We start from the raw sequence: 14,119 nt of genomic DNA, 5'->3' as shown, positions 1-14,119 counted from the left end.
CACAAGCAAACATGAAGTTAACCTGTGCTCAACTCACGTTAGCTTGGCACAGAAAAGTCTGGCTTAATTTAGCAGCAATGTGTTAAGTATTTGTGCAACACTTCAAACAGAAAGACAGTGAAAACACCACTCAAAATATCCCACACCAGGTTACAAAAATAGAGTAGAATTTAATAAATAAAATAAGACCGAAACGACTAACATCCAATCAGAAGAATCAGAGCTATTAAATTTTAAAGATTTGGGTGAAAGTAGCGCATAAAGGCACAAAGCGCCAATTGTGGTTATCTGGTCACGCCGGACCAGGCCTAAGTCACAAGTTGAGACCAGCTATAATGGAGCGTGAGCTGGCTACAGGGACCAACTTGGGACAGCTGAACACAGTACCTTAAATCCTGGTGCACGGTCCTGTTATGCAGGGGCACTTGTCAATTCTATGCCTCCCTCAACTCAGTTGGATCCCTCGGTCTATATTCTCCTAAGCAACTAAACTGACCTATGGGCAACCCTTCTCCTCATCTGTGAACCCCATCTGTGAATCACTTAACCTTAACTTGCTCACAGATGCATCCCAGTAGGCAGACAGTACCACCATGTCCATCAAAGTGATGTGGCCCATTCGGACTGTTGGATCAGACTTCTGTCCCCAACCCAAGTGAAACTTTGACCATAAGGACAGCAACCAACAGAGGCCACGGACAGCTGCCAGTATCAGAAGCCAGGCACATGGCCATCCATTGCCAGGTGGAGGCTATAAGCAGGGGCATTGTATAGGCTTCTCTTCCAGCCTTGGGGTTGGCAAGGAGTTTCCTTTGGGCTCCTGAGGGTTCTCTGACCTCATAGCTTCTCAGAGTGAGAGGCAACAGCTCCGGGTGTGAGGCACACTGCTTCCACTCTCCCTCCTACAGTTTAGTGGTGGTATACTGAGAGTGGTCACTCAGTCCAGGGTCTGTACCATGAGGCTAAACCAGAGACGAGGTGTATCCTCCCTCACCCTGGCATTACATCTGGGCGTCCATATCCTCCACTTGGGAGTGGTACCCCCAGAAAACTGATCTGTCGGGGTACCCAGGGTGGCCACCCCTCTCAGTTGTCCTGACAAAGGGGTCAACTCATTCCCCAGTATGCAGTCTATTGGCATCTGGGGATCACCTGTGACCCTCATCAGGGTCAACTCCCACACCCCACTCCAGGGATACCAGCGCCATAGGGCAGAAAAAGTCCTGTCCATGGGCCCGAGTGGCTCTACACACATGGCCAGTGTACTGCTCTGGGATAACTAGTCTTTCCACTATCATGGTCTGGCCTGCCCCAGTGTCCCTCAGAGCAGTGACAGGGATCCTATTCTCTTTCATCTGGTGGAAGTGACAACTCCCACCCTCAGGGATCGCAAGATCACCCTCTGAGCCTATCTCCCAACTAAGGGAGATCATGGCATTGTTTATGACCTGCCACTTGGGAACTACTTAACCCTAAGGCCATATTAGCCCCCTGTGTAGAGGTCCAACCAATGGGTGGTTTCTATGGACAGAGTCCCCCTGCTTGTGTCCTAACTGGGAGCACCTAAAGCAGTAAGGTTGGAAATGGGGTGCCAGGGCCACTGCTCACCAGAACCACCCCCCCTTTCTGAGATAGGGCATTAGAACCCTTTCCTCCCACCTTACTCTGGGATTTGTCTGGGTCATCTTTAGCCTTCCCCTCACTCTGCTGGGGGGAACCTTAACCACCCTTCTTGGGGTCACTCCCAGGTACCTTCTTGGACACTTTGGTACTAATTCAGAGGTCTGTCTCCTTAGCAATTACCCAGCTTGCTGTCATATAGGTGCTTGCACAGCTTTGGAAAACAAATACTGAGCATGTGCTCTCTGAAAATAAGATTGCATAATCCATAGTAATTATCACCTTTGCTGCCCCACACCCAACCACTCACAGTCTTGCTTAGGTAGTCCAAACAATATACTCAGGATTGGTTGAGCTGCTTCTGGCTGTCCCTGCACCTCTGTTGGTATATCTCAGAGGTCAGCCCAAATGTAGCGAGCAAGAGTGCTTTCATGGAGTGTACCGGGTTTGGTCCCCAACCTCTAAAGTAAAAACGGTCCCCCCCCCCACTGTAGGCATGTGTTTTCACAAACCACCCCCAGTGCTCTCCTGGAATTGTGTGAACCCTCAGGGCAATCTCGTAGGCAGAAAAACATCTATGTGTCATTTCCGACCACATAACTGGGTACCACATCCTTAGGGATGCAGACCTTTTTGTCTCCTTCAGACACGGCAGTTATGATGCCACCATTACTATTCGACTTTGCCTGTCTGCCCTTGATGTCCAGCTCTGTAAGACACAGCTCATGAGCCAACAAGATTTTATTTTCTTCCATGGACTGTTTATTTTTCTCCATGGCCCTTTCAGCCTTCTTCTCCTCCAAGCTGAGCTTGGCCATCTCTTCTTCCTTCTCCCCTCCAGATCCTATGCGGACAGGAAGCGGGAAGATACACTGCTCCTTGCCCTGGCATGGAGCTCCAAATCAGGGGTCAAGTCATCCCCTTCAGCAGGTTGCTGGGCCTCAAGACTGAGATCCAAATATTATACTTGCCTGTCCATATTCATATCTCTTTCAGTTGCTGTAGCAAGCGGCTGGTGGATTCCGCCCAGGCCCTCAGTGCCTTTTGAAATTCCACCTTCCTGGTGGTACTCTTGGCTGGAAGCCCCCTTTCTTTACAGAACTCCTTGAGCTGGGCCACAGTGTAGGACTCTATTTTTGCCAGCTCAAACTCCATGTTTGTAGAGGTGGATTCAGGCACAACAGACAGGGAAATATAAAAAATCAAAAAGGCCCAGCAAGAAGAACTTGGTTTTAGATAGGGAATGGTAGTGTGCTCCAAATCACTGTGTGGCACTGTGGAAACACAAGTCAAATCCACACCACTGTACACCAGTGTATGAAATTGGGTTGTTGGTTGACTGGGGTGTAAACCCTGGTCAGTCAGTGATAAAAATCCTTGTCAGGGTAAGGCACAGCAAACGCCAAATTAACCTTTGCTCACCCACTTGGTAGCTTGGCACAGAGCTGTCAGGCTTAGCTTAGAGGCAATGTGTAATGGTTTTGCCCAACACTTCAAACAGTAAGACAGTGAAAACTCCACACAAAAAGATCTTAGAATAATAGAGTTAAATTTAATAAATAGAACAAGGCCAAAACAACAAAAATGCAATCAATAGAACCGGAGAGAATATATTTGAAAGATTTAGGTGAAAATTGTGCCTAAAAGGACAAAGAGCCAACAATGGTTATCTGTAAGCGCAGGACCAGGATGAAGTCTTAAGTTCACGCCGACCACAATGGAGTGCGGGCTAGCTACAGGGACCCAGTTAAGACCACTGAAAACAGTACCGTAAATCCTGGTGCACGGTCTGTGCAGCTCTGCTTTACGAGACTTTGTGTTGTCCGGTATCAGTTCCAAGGAGCTGTAAGGCAAGGCTTTGCAGGCTTGGCGTCACTTTGTGTCAGTCCCGGGGAGCTTTGTAGCAAGGCTTTGAGGGGCTTGTCTTTGCTTTGCATTAGTTTTGAGGAACTGGCAGCTGTGTGGTGCTGCTTTGTGGGGCTTTGCACTGCTCGACGTTGATTCCGATGAGGCTGGCAGCTGTCTGGAAAGGTTCTGCAGTGAGTCGCTTTGCACTGGTTCCGAAGAAAATCAGAACGCCGCTTTGCAGAAGCACCTTCAGGCTCACTTCCAAGGGTCCAGAGCTATGGTGTCACCACTTGGGATGGCAGGACTTACAGATGGTACAGTCCAGGTGCTGGGCTCAAGGTTGTTGGAAGCCTGTTATGTCCCTAAGGGATCTGATTAGGAGGCCAGCCAACATGACCTTGGGCCCCCCAGGCCACCTTCGAGCGCTGCGCAGGCAGTCGCTGGTATAGCTCAGGCTGAGGGGTTACGGGATGTTTGGCGTCACCTGTCACCTTTGGGCAGGGATTTTTCTCACTATTCAGCTGCACATGACATTCACACAAGGATCGATTACTGGTTTGCCTCTACTACCATACTTTCTTCCATTATGTCCTGTACCCACATGGCCCGAACATTGTCTGACCACTCCCCAGTGCTTTTAAGGCTGGAGCTCCCAGATGCCCTTCTTTACAAGTGGGTGTGGCGATTTCTGCAGCACTCCGTGCTGGACTCTGTCTTTCAAGTAGAAAACCAGCTACATAATGGCTTATCCATGGTAAGATAACCCTGCCTGTCACTACTTTTCATTTTCATTATTGTCAAAAGCAGGCAGGCAAATATGAAAGGTTGGGTAAAGAATACATTAAGACATCCTGGGATTTACCTTACGAATACAGATGTCTGAAGTGTTTATCAACAGTACACGCTGTGAATATGTACTAAGCGGATCACTCATATGTCAGTACATTTCTTTACACGGGACTTGTAATGGTTCTATGGCAAACTTGTCCTGCCACCTGCAGGGTACACCAGCTGCTGTGATTAATCCAACGTTTGGCCAATTTTCTAACGGGAGTTATCTCATGTTTAATGATCAAAGTTGCTGTGGCATGTTGCCAGGAATCCCATATCTGGTAACAGTTAGCTCCAGGGTTACTTGGTGTATGCAAGTATCGTTCCCCCAAATACACACAGTCAGGGAGTCGCCTCTATGGTCTTCATTGAATGTTTCTTTTATACATTTTGATACTTTAAGCAGAATGAAAGCCATGCTTTTGCAACAGACCGTGCCTTTGACCTCGACCAAAGAAACCTATGATCTACAAATTGCAAGGACTTCAGCTGAGATGCAGGCTCTAATAAGTACAAACTGCCCTATACATTTCGTAGAAATGATGGGACAAATCTTAAACATGTCTGATACGAGCAGGATTGTACATGTATTTAAGACCATATGTTCAGGACTGTTAACACCTTTTTAGGCAGTTCTCGGAATCATTCCAAATTTCGTGCATTCAGTGTTTGGTGGTCTGCCATTACTTCTAGCACTCATTGCAGGAATCCTGTTTCTATTCCTACTACTACACTTTGGCAAGCCTATCCACCGGCGTCACTCCCAGCAACTTGGAGAAAGCTCTCCTAGAACGGAAGTGCCGTTAGCGCATAGTGCAACTTTTGGGCATACCTCATCTACGGGAACTTAATACAACATGGTTTCTGTCATTTAGACCAATCTGTCAAGATTGCATTTTACCTGTTCTACGCTGCCTGCTTTGCGGTGAAGAATTCGTACTAGACGTCTGTCTAACACTCCCATTCATAATGCCAACGGATATCAATACTCTGCTGGACCCGATAACGGCCCTTGCTCAATGTTGTCCCCAGAGGCTACCAATCCTGATGATGGTATTCGTTCAGATCTCACAGACGCTTCCTGATGCTGCTGAGGTACGGGATGGATCAACAGGCCACAGGTAACAACAGACGCGAACATTGCTGCGGCATCCCATGCTGAAGGTGATGCTTCACATCTCGGTGCAGTCAACCTTCTAAACGAGGTGATCCAACTGTCACCAACATCGGTAGACGATCTTTTGTCTACAGGAGTAGATGATTTCATGTTTAAACCAGACCCATACACTGACTTTGATTCTGCTCACAGTGTACCCGGGAAGCTATGAATTTGGCCTTCATATTTTCAAAACAGAACAAAACTTGGAACTCTTACTAAATTGACTTTTTTTTCTAAATTTCAAAATACATGACAATTCAATCTGCTTACAGTAGAACTATTCATATAGAACGGACTTCTTTGAATACTTCAAGGGACACATTGTGACCATATTTACCACTATTTCATTTAGTACCATATTATGAAATGGCTTTGGTTTTTGAATAATTGTCAACCATTTTCTCATATGTATATATTTCTATTCATTCATATTGCATTTATTTCCGATATATGCTTAGAATGAAAAACTACTTTAAAATGTACAGTAACTTTGCATTACATGTTTAGCAAAAGTTATTTTTAAAACAAAACTTCTTTTAGTATGCTTTTACAAATGTTTTTTCTTTGCATCATTTGGTACTCAGTTTAATGTTTAGCATTCAATGTTTAGCATTTAGTATTATCGTTCATTCGAAAGTGGAGTGGGTGTTGTATTCTGCTTTAGGTGTCGGTATATTGGTTTTCCTGAAACATGTCATTATATATGCATAATTCGCATTGCCCTTATATAGGCATAAGATCCCAGTCCTTATTTAGGCATTATCCATGCTATCCAAATACAGGCATGGTCACCTACATCCGTCCACCTCAACATCACAACGAGTTCTTAGAAACCAGACCCTTAAGCTCTTGGGAGTTCCGCTAGCACAGGATTTTTTATTTCTCCAAGAACTTATTTATTATGCATGAACAGCTATTGCTTAAGGGTTCATTCCTGACGTCTTCCTCTGCCCGAATTTACGTAAATGCTAACATTCCACGGCACTGACCAGGCATAAATATACCTTCCCTTGCCCAAGCAAGTAGGAGGAGACCTCGACTTTAGAGGAGCCAGTGTCCCGGCCTGATGCACTGATAAGAGACGCTGTCATCCCTGCTTGCAGAGAATCCAGCTTCCAGTGATCTGACTCCCTTCGCGGGGTGAGAGTTCGAGACCCGGACACAGATTCCCATCTATCTCTTTCTCAAGGTATGGAGCTGACTAGAACCTAGAGGGACTCTTGGCATACCAGACTATAGCTTACCATACTATAGCCTACCATACTATAGAATACATCACCTACTTATTACCTTGTACTACACTTAGGTTAGGTACACTGGGGTAGAACTAGTTAGAGAAGTACCTTATGAGTACTCGCATTTTTAGCTTATGTTATTTATGTATATAAATATATGCGTCCTAACTAAAAGATAATGCTAGCTCAGTATTATTTCTTTCTACTGCTTACGCTGTACATAATATATCTCGCATACTGTCTTATGAGTGTAACAGCTCATATCTCCTACACGAGAAACAAGACTGTTCAATTAATTTTATATTGAAACGCCCGTCTATTCTTTCTGTATAACTCTGAAGAAACTAAGCATGCACGATTAGCCGAGTGAAACTGTTATCTGTTGTTTCCACGATTCTGAGAGTGTTCCTATTCTAAAGGGAAAAACAAAGTTGTCATGTTTATGGGGTTGCCAGAAACTACTCCCTTCTTGTTTAATAGGAGTTTCTAGTGGCCTCTGTGGTAGCTGGCACAAAGTAATTAAGTTTAATATACTCGATAGGGGCATACTGAGCTCAGTCCTGTGCCAAATCTATAGGGTATATTATTCCAATGCACAGAGCCTATTAGGGAAGTAGGAACTACACTACACTATTTGCTTTGCCATTTAACTTTATGGTGCCGGAATTTGAGTTAGTGATGATCTCTCTCTTGCACTGGCACATTTATGATCTTTACAAGCCCATCTCTGGTAAAATTTCAGGAATTCAGACTATGTATGTAAAAAGCAATGAAACATGCCTTTAAAGGGGCCATCAAAGGAATTATGTCGCAATAGGTTACAATAGGTCTCGCAATACAAGTAGACTTTATCCGACAAAGGAACATTCTGAAATACCTTTCGTAGTTGCACTTTACAGATGTTTCTGCACAATGTATGGCCCCTTTGAAGAAATTGGGAAGAAGAGGTTGAGGGTTTCAATAAAATGGAGGGTGAGAATGTGAAATTAGGATAAAAAGAGAAAAAGGCCACAAAATGGAAAAAAGACCAGAAAAACACAATGCAGGTTCACATTTGGCCCTTAAGTAAATAAGACAATTATGTAATGCTGGCCTGTGCCAGACCTGGCATCCTTGGCTTGATTTTACTCATAACTTTTTCCTTCAATCAATCAATCAATCAATCAATCAATCAATCAGGGTTTTGTAGAGCGCACTTCTCATCCGTGAGGATCTCAAGACACTGATAGGGGGTGTGAGCAGCTCCGTTGGGGTCATTCAAAGAGCCAGGTCTTGAAGCCCTTTCTGAATTGGTGCAGTGTCGGGCTTCGTCGGAGGTGAAGGGGGAGTTCGTTCAAGGTCTTGGTTGCTAGGTAGGAGAAGGATCTTCCACCTGCTCTGGTCCTGTAGAAACGAGTGACTGTGGCTAGGGCGAGGTCGGCTGAGTGGAGGTTTCTCTTGGGGGAGTGGAAGTAGATTTGGTCATTGAGGTATTGGGGTCCAGTGTTGTGGAGGAATTTGTAGACATGTGTGAGCAGCTTGAAGGTAATTCTTCTTCGACGGAGTGCCAGTGTAGGTCACAGATGTTGGGCGATGTAGTCGTGTAGTGGAATGTCGAGGATAAGTCTGGCTGCAGCGTTCTGGAGTTTGCGGAGGAGTTTTTTGTTGATTCCGGCATAGAGGGCATTGCCCTAGTCCAGTCTGCTGGTGATGAGTGCATGGGTGACAGTTTTCCTGGAGTCGGGGGGGGGATCCACTTGAACGTCTTGCGAAGTATGCAGAGGGTGTTGAAGCATGCTGAGAATACTGCGTTGTTCTGGTCATTCATGGTGAGTGAAGAGTCGAGTATGATGCTGAGGTTGCATGCATGGTCCGTTGCGGTGGATGGGTTTCCGAGGGCAGGGGACAACCAGGTGTTTTCCTATGCGGAGAGGGTGGAGCCGAGGATAATGACTTCTGTTTTCTCCAAGTTGAGCTTCAGGCAGCTGTTGCTCATCCAGGTTGCGATGGGTTTCATCCCTTTTTGGAAGTTGTGCCTGGTGATGTTGGGTTCCTTGGTGAGGGAGAGGATGAGCTGGGTGTCATCGGTGTATGTATGATGACACCCATGATCCTGTATGATGACGAAGAGTTCTTTGGAGTTGTGGGCATTGGAGAGGATTCTGTCTTGGATTAAGTTTTTCTTTGTTGATTTGATGAGTTGGTGGTGTGCTGTATTGTATTGTATGCGGTATTTATAAAGCGCAACAGTCACCCAACGGGTATCTCGGCGCTACAGTACATGATTCATTATCGGATGGCTCGGAGGGAACGGAAATGAAGCAGGTGGAACAATAAAGAGAGCTAATAAGCTCTAGGAAACAGCCATGTCTTGAGCTTTCTCCTGAACTGCAGAAGGTGTGATGACTGTTTTGTAGGCGGAGTGTGCTTCAGGGGTTTTGCTGTTTCTCCATGTCTCCTCGGATATCCGTGGTGAACCAGTTGGCTTTCTTGTTGTGCCGTCTCGTTGTGTTCTGGAAGGGGGAGAGAGTGTTGGTGCAGCTGGAAAGCTATGTGAAGTTTGCTTGCCACTGTGTTGGAGTCTGTCTTCGTTGGGGGTGGAGTGCAGGTGAGGGTGGAGGTGAGGTGTACTTCAGAGACTTTGTTCCAGCTTCTGTATGGGAGGCAGCATGTGTGCTTGTGTGAGTTGGGTTTCTTAAAGGAGAAATGGATGCAGTGGGGGTCTGTCCAGAGCAGTTCCGTGGTGTGGCTGAAGAGAATGTTGTTTCCTCTGGCGAAGATGGGGTCAAGTGCGTGTCCTGCTGTGTGAGTGGGGGTGGAGACAAGTTGCTTCAGTCCTATGTTGGTGAGGTTCTGCAGGAGGGCGGTGGTGTTGGGATCACTGTGGTTGTCCAGGTGGAAGTTCAAGTCTCCTAGTACTATGTAGTCCATAGCGGCAAGGGCATGGGGTGCAATGTGGCCGGCAATGATGTTGGTGAAGAGGGTGCAGGGTCCAGGAGGGCTGTAGGTGAGTGTTTCGCAGAGCATTGTTCTGGGGTTGGGCTGTATCTCAAAGTGGATATGTTCCATGGAGGGGTGAGGCATCGTCTGAGTAGGTGGTTGTCAGTCCTTCACACCTTCTGTTTTCCTTACTTTGTTTTCGCTGGCTTTAGGATTCTGTGCACTTTACCACTGCTAACCAGAGCTAAAGTGCTTGTGATCTTGCTTTAAACATGGTAAGATTGGCTTATACCCAACTCGAACAATTAATTTACCTGTAAGTCCCTAGTAAAGTAGCACTACCTGTCTATTAAAGAAAGTTCTATTTTTCTAACTTGGTGTGGGATCCTTTTTGTGTGGCGTTGTCACTTTAGTACTGTTTGAAGTGTTGCACAAATAATTTACAAATTGCCTCAAAGTTAAGCCTGACTGATCTGTGCCAAGCTACAAGAAGGTAGAGCACAGGTTAATTTAGGGTTGGCTCATGCCTCACCCTTTCGAGGATTATGGTTGGTGCTTGACCAGGACTCCCACTCCAGTCAACCAACAACCCAATCAGTGACCATTAAGTGAATAAGAGAACTGTGTTATGCTGGCATACATTAATAACGTTGTGAAAATATGAACTGATAGCTCTGGTTCCCAAATACACTTTACTGAGAGAGGGGCTAGTAAGTGATAATGGTCAATTTGTTAAATATATCATACACTGTGTTGCACATAATATGCGGCATACAAAGTCCCATGCTGCTCCCACAGTGCAGGGGGGCCCACCAAACTTTGAGAGGCCACATATTCATCCCAAGGCTTATGAATAATTGTGAGATATGGGAGACTGTAGGGCACCTCATCAAATACTACAGGTCCACTCCCAACATTTAGTTTTATGCCATAGCACATAGATTGGTTTCTGCAGATAGTAGGGTGGTCCATATAGGTAAGGAAGAAAGCCACTCTCCTTTCTGCAGAGAGATTCTGTCAGGTCAACATCCCTCACAAACCTTAACATGCTGCTCTGGAAAAAGAGTTGGTAAAGGTTTGCACCACAGAGGACAAAGGCATTTGACACATACCAGGCAAAGTACTCAGCAGGAAGAGCAGAGTGCCACTACCACAATCCACCATTAAACAGGTTCTGTTCCTACCGTCAGATAAGCTGATCCCAGGAGATGGTTTGCTGGATAATCCTTTTGAAAGTTTTTAATGGAGACAGGAAAAAACCTTAAATCCCGCCAATCAGGTATCGAAAAATGGAAATAGGCAAAGAAGAAAGGGGTGCAGATTGAAACCTCTTTCGACCTATACAAGCCATTTCACCCTGACTTCCGAGGAAGATGCTGGAAGCTAGGATGATCTGATTAAACCCCTTCCTTCTCTCACACACACAGACAATAGAACAGGGATGAATTACAGGAGGCAAAGATTAATAAATGGGAGATGCTGGAAGCTGGAATGGTTTGTTGAAACCTCTTACTTTTCACCCACAAGATAGGATTTATCCTGCTGATGTGAAGAAGATGAGACTATAATGATGGCAGCAGTAGCCATATCTTGAACATTTGAGAGGAAATACTGTCGACCACATTTGGGGTGAGGGGGGCACAGGGCAGTCAAGGCATAGTGATTTCCAAATGTGGTGATTGATGTTTGCCCCTGGTGTTCTGGACACCATCCTATATGGCTCTGAAAACTGAGCTAAGTGAAATCCTTTTGAACTTGACTCTCAGGGGGATGAGAGTGAACACTCACAGGCTTCTCAGGGAGATAGAGTGATGGGATGCAATGTTCAAAACTCCACAATCATCCACCAGGCACAATAGAAGATGTCCAGTCCAGTGCAATGTTATTAGTAAAAGTAAGTACTTTCATCCAACAGCGTCAATCAATACTACATGGTACAGTTAGGGGAATGCAATACAGGGTGACAATTCTATTTGATTTTAGGTGTACCTGTCCTCTGCTAATGGAGTTCACCAATGTTTGAGATCCCTCAGAACTAATATGGGGCATGGTGCTGGCTTAGGACAGGTGCAGCCACTCCCAAGTCATATATGCACCAATAGTGCAGTTTAGTTTTCTTGCAGTTCAATATTAGCATGGAACTATTCTGCCAACCTATCTTTCTATTGTTCACACATGTTCTGCAGTTCATTTGGTTGCTTGATTTGAGCAGTGGTGGTTTAGCAGGTAGGAGACATAAAACACGTACAGAGGTCCTGCTCATGCAGCTACTTTGGAGCTGTTGGGGGTGTGGCAGCAATGTCACTGGGATCATGGATACTTTGGTAATTATGGTGTGTCTGCTTCCTCCAGCAGCTTCTGATCCTCAGCAGTTGCAGCCTTCTTAGGCCAGGGACTTGAGGGACTCCAGTTTGGCAGGTGTGGCTTCCAGGTTGATCTTGACTTTACAGATGGTCTTGGCAGATGCAGAATCCACTATAACCAGGTACATTAGTGTACCATAGCATTCTGGCTCCAGCAGCAGTGGAAATAGTCTTTCAGCATCGTCAGACTACCAATTCACTCAGTGGTCGCTTTTTGTCGAAGGCTTGACACAGTTCACGATGAGGAGACTAGTGAAGCCCATTCCACACAGGGGTCACTCCTGGCTCACTCGCTGATCGTTGCTCCTTCTCTCTGACTATTCTCATATCTTAAACATGCATTGCTTTTTCCTCTGGACAGCCTATCCTGCTGCAGGAACAGGCACACTCATTCCCTCTCTCAGCAAGCAAACAGGCTTCCAGGCATCTAGTCAGAACCCAGCCCTTCAGCAGACACTGAGGCTTCTGTTGATGGAAATCAGCCCTAGTAACACAGCTATCCTGCAAGTACTCTGTGTAGCACTCAGTACCTTTGCCACAAAAAACATGGAACTAGAACTAAGTGGAGTGGGTTGGATTCCACTTTTCTGCACATTTTCCAGGCAATGGATGTTGATCAAATGCCTGAGGCTTCAGAATGGGCATTAGTTGGTTCTCTTTCAAATGTTATTTTTAGGCTGCTCTCAGACATTGCCTTTGTGCAAAGTGGTGTCTCCACCACATGTAGCAATGTGTTTGGTGGCATAGTGGATTAATGTGTCCACTTTAGGGGCCTGTGTTCAATCTCTTGATCACAGGTTAAAATCCAGGCAGGTTCACTCAGACTTTCATCCTTATGAGGTTGATAAAATGAGTACCACTGAGTTGGGTAACAATAAATATCTGTTATTCAGCGCCAAGATGCCCTTGGGTGAACGTGTGCTTTACAAATACACCTTTTGTTATGCTATGATTCCAAGCAGGAGTATCCAAAACATGAGTACCATGAAATTAGCATTTTCTGTGCCTGGTTCTCATCAACCTTCATTAAGCAGTGATCAGTGACCAACGGGCCTAGAAACTTCCTCACCATGAACAGCATAAACTAAAATGGCAGTTATCAGGAAGAATTAATTAGTGGTCCTTTCCTAACCAAGCCCCCATGGAATTTCTAAATTGTTTCTATCCTCCTCACTTCTGGGGATGCTATCGTCAAACCCTGCTTGACCAGGGCATCCAAAATGTTATCCTCCTGGACCCAGTAGTCTGACTCACAACACACAGAGTCCTGTTATCAAATGTGCTACACATGCACTACACACACACATACACACACATACATTTTGGGCCAGATATACGACGCCCAAAATAGCGCCTCGCAAATTGCAAGTATTTTTCGACTCGCAATTTGAGAGGCGCTATTTTGGATGTACAGCAGTGTGTAACACACTGTTAGCGATTTCCAATGGGGTCGCAAATGAATGAATGACTGAATTAATGAATTAATTAAATAGTATTTGTTAAGCGCGTAGCCACCCGTGGGCATCACAACGCTATGGCAGTAACTAAGAGGGGCATCGCGGCACACTTAGGGGAAAAGCTAGGTCTTCAATGATTTCTGAAAGGCTAGTTGGCTAGATTCCTTACGTAGGCTGAGAGGGAGAGTATTCCACAGCTTTGCGGAATTATAAGAGAATAGGCAGCCACCACTTCTAGCTCTTTTAATCATGGGAACTACAGCCAGGCCTAGATCGTCTGAACGGAGCCGTCTATTCGCTACATAAGGCTGGACCAGGGAGTGGTTGATCGCGGGACCATTCCCTGTTAGCATCTTGTGGGTAATGCACACGGCCTTAAAATAGACTGTCTCCCAAACGGGAAGCCAATGAAGGGGCCTCAGGGCGTGCTTTGCAGATTGCCGGTTCGGGGTTCCCACAAGGATTCTTGCAGCGCAGTTCTGCACCATTTGGAGTTTTGCCACGGTTGAGGCTGGAGCTCCAAGGTAAAGGGCATTCCCATAGTCCAGATGGGAGAGAATAAGTGCCTGTACCATATGTTTTCTTGCCTGGAAGGGGAGAAGTGGAAGCACTTTATGGAGCATCCTGAGGATGCCATAGCAGGACGCTGCAACCTTCCGTGTCTCGGCCAGAATGCTGAGCTCTTGA

At 45.7% G+C, this 14,119-nt stretch overlaps 1 protein-coding gene across 2 annotated transcripts in view; it reads right to left on the bottom strand.

Annotated features, from left to right (window-relative positions):
• Positions 1–14,119, bottom strand: part of LOC146809654 (uncharacterized) — a 974,089-nt gene that overhangs the window by 18,679 nt on the left and 941,291 nt on the right. The gene's annotated exons all lie outside the window — the stretch shown is intronic.

The sequence above is a fragment of the Triturus cristatus genome, chromosome 7 (assembly GCF_964204655.1).
Source record: "Triturus cristatus chromosome 7, aTriCri1.1, whole genome shotgun sequence".
In the NCBI taxonomy this organism is placed as follows: domain Eukaryota; kingdom Metazoa; phylum Chordata; class Amphibia; order Caudata; family Salamandridae; genus Triturus; species Triturus cristatus.
This window is presented reverse-complemented; position numbering and strand designations above follow the sequence as displayed.